Consider the following 4,297-nt stretch of genomic DNA (forward strand, 5'->3'; position numbering starts at 1 on the left):
TCCGCAACTGGACCTAATGGTCAGGGGTCCCTTTACCTTTCTAAGGAAAAGCAGGAAATTACAGGATCAAATCAGAAACCGGGACAGCTTCTGTAAGTCCGGGACTGTCCCCGTAAAATAGGGACACTTGGAGGGTCTGCACTGACCAGACCCAGACCTGCTGAGGTTCAGCAAGGTGGTGGTCTCATATGCTCTTTCTTTGTTGGGCCTAATGTTCCAATTAGCATGCTTTTTTCCCCCTTTTCCTTTTTTTGCAGCCTCTCTGAAGAAACAAATAAAAGCAAATCATGTTTTTTCCTTGAGCTCCAGGGCAACTGCGTAGTCATGAGTATATTTTCTGGAGGGAAACTCAACAGGTATTGGATAACAGCTGTGGAATGAAATAAATGATTCCTTTTTTTGTGAAGGTTCTTAAAACTACTCTCCGGTGCCCATCTCTGTATGCTGATACATAAATGGTGACCAGGAAACATTTGCTGTTTTGGTGAATGCAATCTGGGACGCCGACATCTTGCGTCCAGGACTAATCTTGCCCTGGCAGCTGCAAAACCCTTTCATTTTATAGCTTGCAACTCCCAAGAAAAGAGCAAGTGATAGATCTGTTATACAGCCCTGTACTCACCACGCCATAAATCTATCAAAGGGAAAGCTAAACAGTCTATTTATTTCACCCTCCTGGAAAGCCGTACTACTTGCTATGCATGAATGGTGGCAGAGCGGCGAAGAAAGGTGGGTGCTTAGATCAGGGATCCTTGTTATCTCAGTGCAGTAACCTGATTTTTCTGACGTACCTATCCCCCCCTTAGATTAATGTGTGAAATAGTGTAGACTCTGGGAATGGCTGGTTGCAAGACTCTCATTCATCTCCATAATACAGCACAGGAGTCACCAGATGTTCTGTATCCGTAAGTATACGGTAGCTCCATGGAATTTACATTACGGAGCAAAACAGCTGTACAATATTCTTCCTTCTTCTTTATTTACATTTCACTCTGACAGTCTTTACCTACGTCTGAAAGTTATCAGCACAGTCTATGGCAAGATGCAACATTCCCCCTTTCAGGAATGGGGAAATCTGTTAACATGAGTGTTTCACCACCGGTTGGGATGCACCGGGAAATCTTGCGATCTTCAGCTTTGGCTAAAAAGGAGGTGTGTAACATTTATATGTTATCTCTTGAGAGGGGAAGGATCAAAGTTGAAGAGCTACCTGCCCGTTTTGCAGGAAAACGAGCTCCCCGTTGCTGAGGCTGATTTTCCTCTGTGGCAGCTGAATGAAAAGCAATCTCTGAGCTACAAAAGCTTGCGTGAATTGGGGAACCAGAGCCCATGACGGACAAATTAGCAGCTGACATACCAAGGCGGAGCGTGCAACTGGAGAGGCAAGGACAGGAGTGTCTGGAGTGATTGAGAGACAGTTCTGGCAGGAGGCAGTCCTTCTCTCTTCTGGGGTGTCAAAAGCTGCTTTTACTACAACCAGGACAGCAATTTGACCGGAGAGCCTGTCCAACTGGTTTGTGCTGTGCAGTCTTCTTTGCATTCTGCGGAATAGGGAGAAAGAGACTGGAATCCTGAGTTCTGACCAGGTGAAGGAGGCAGAGATTTCCGAACATTTCTCTCTGTGAGAGCTGCTCTAGGATCTCTGCAACAACGTCCGCTGGTTGTGGAGCTGCTGAACCCCAAAGAACACCATCCCAGTACTGGTTGTGGAGCTGCCAAACCCCAAAACAACACCATCCCAGTTCCATCGTCTGGCAAGAGCATTTCATACTTGGGGTCCCGAGTGAAGGTGTTCACCATTGCCCAGCTTGCAAGGTGGAGGCGATTAACCAAAACTTCAAGGAAATATCATCTAAAGGTGGCATCACAGAGCATCAGTCAGCTTCAAGGAGCATCAGTCGGCAGGACCAGGTGCCACTTCCTTCCTCCATACCGGTTATAAGCACCTAGGAGATTTCATCAACCGTCGCCAGAAAGGTACCATGGCTGTGCTCAAGCTTTTCCTCATGGCTTTCAGCTTTGTCTTCTGGGCAGCGGGGCTCACCATGGTTACCCTTGGCATTTGGGCCAAGATTTCCCTGGGCACGTACTTGGTGCTCTCCACCAACCAATACCCAAACACCTCCTTCATTTTGTTGGCGACCGGCGCGGCTGTCATCGTGTGGGGCTTCCTGGGCTGCTTCAGCGCCGCCACCGAACACCGATGCCTGCTGCGCACTTATGGGAGCTTTCAGTTGGCGGTGCTGGCCGCCGGCTTAGCGGCGGGCCTCTCCAGCTTGTTCTACCGCAAGGATATTGCCGAAGGCTTCCAGAACGGCCTCCGCGAAGCCATACGCTCCTACGCAGAGGACGAGGAGAAGGCCGAGGCTCTGGATTCTGTCCAGCGCACCCTCGACTGCTGCGGGGTGGAAAGTTACCGCGACTGGTTTTCCTCACCGTGGTCTATGGAGCAACAGCCACCCAATGGCTCTGTGCCCGCGAGCTGCTGCAAGGCACGCAAAAGGTGCCTGCACAGCCCTCTCCCTTTCAGCGCCCGGGGAATTTACCGCGACGGGTGCTACAGCAAGGTCTACAATTTTGTCAGCAGCAACATGTTCTACATTGCCACGGCGGCCCTTGGGCTGGCACTCATGCAGGTGGTGGGCATCATCCTGGCTTGCCTGCTGGCTGCTCGGGTCCCGCCCCATGCTCAGCCACCCGGAGGCACCATCCCACACTGAATATGGATCGTAGCTCACTCGGACGCAGCACTGAGACTGTGGAAGGTACTGTAGCCCCACCACAAACCCTCCAACCACACTCTCTGCATGCATTGCCATGGCACCTCAGTGATCTTCCCCCCCCAATTTATTTGATTAAATTTCCAGAAATCCCACATACGATTCCAATACAGTGGTACCTCTGATTGTGAAGCGCCGTATCTGCGCAGGTGCGCGGTACGATTTAGCACTTCTGAGCATGCGCGAGCGGTGAAACCCGGAAGTAACCCTTTCCAGTACTTCCGGGTCGCCGCGGGACGCAACCTGAAAAAATGTATCATGAAGCAAACGTAACATGAGGTATGACTGTACATTAAAAAACCCCAACTTCTATATTATTGACTTCCCATCCCATTGTCCATGATGTTTTCCTTGTACCCCCTGCTTTGCTGCATCCTGTCTCCCTCCTTTTTTTATAATCATAACACGAGTCTCTAATTCTTTCTGTTGCTCATCATCTTAATCCTGCTCACGGATTCTTCATATTTTCATATTTCTTCAAATAATCCGAAAAGGGCTTCCATTCTTCAAAAAAGACAAGCATCATTAAATTCTCTTATTTTAGCTGTTAGCTTTGCTGGATCGACGTGGTCCCTAACTTTGCTTATCCATTCTTCTTTAGTGGGAACTTCTTTGTTTTCCCATTTCTGAGCATAAAGGATCCTAGCTGCTGTGGTTGCATACATAAACAAATTAACCATCTTTCTGGCACGGCACCTCATTATCTTTGCATTTGGTTCCCCCTGTAACCCCTTCCTAATTCTCCTTCTACCTACCATCAGTGACACTGTGCCAGGAAACCTGGCTAAATCTCCCCATTTCATCTCTCTCTTTTTCTGCAAGATGGACCAATTCCTAATTTTGTTCCTGATATATTTTTCCATCCACCCACACTGAACCCCTTCAATGCCTTCAGAAGACACGAATGGCAGCAACTGCTTTCATTCTGCCCAACTTTATTTTGCCCACTTTACTGACAGCAGCGGGTGTATGTGTGTTTGTGTCAATCATCCCCTCCACCTACAAATCTGCTCTCAGCTTTGGTGCTTCTTTATATACAATGGTGGGAAGAAAAGCAAACTCATAAATTTTCCTTGTCCCAAGACATTTGCCATAAAGTTTCACCGTGTTTTGAGTCATGGAAGGAAAATGGGAGGGAATGGATCAAACATTGAGGGGAAGACAGAGATCTGAACAGTTACTGACGGGAAGAAAGCAGGAGAATGGCCTTTGTTACTTTCCTTTGGGAGGGCCAAGGAAAATTGAAGGTCAGAAAGGAAGAAAACTCTTGAGAACGAAGAGGCGGAAAGGGCAGAACTTTGAGCTCTCTGTTATTTAATCATGCAAGACCGGATGAGGTGAGATGCATTTCTTTGCAATGTAAAATGGTGTTGATGTTTTCTGAAAGGGGCTTATCTTAGAAAAATAATAGTCAAGTCCAATTTTCAGAAGGTGAAAATAATCTCAAAGGGCCCTTTGTGTATTCCTAATATGATAGAAAAGTTAATTCCTGGCAAAATACATGCCAATCCCGGTGG

General features: G+C 47.7%; 1 pseudogene across 1 annotated transcript; it reads left to right on the forward strand.

The window, feature by feature from the left end:
- Positions 1-212: 212 nt before the first annotated feature.
- On the forward strand, positions 213-3,720 carry LOC308486118 (tetraspanin-7 pseudogene; annotated as a pseudogene). The gene has a single exon. The product of its transcript is annotated as a tetraspanin-7 pseudogene (transcript).
- Positions 3,721-4,297: the final 577 nt, after the last annotated feature.

The sequence above is a fragment of the Podarcis pityusensis genome, assembly GCF_964106645.2.
Source record: "Podarcis pityusensis genome assembly, chromosome: 10".
In the NCBI taxonomy this organism is placed as follows: Eukaryota; Metazoa; Chordata; class Lepidosauria; order Squamata; family Lacertidae; genus Podarcis; species Podarcis pityusensis.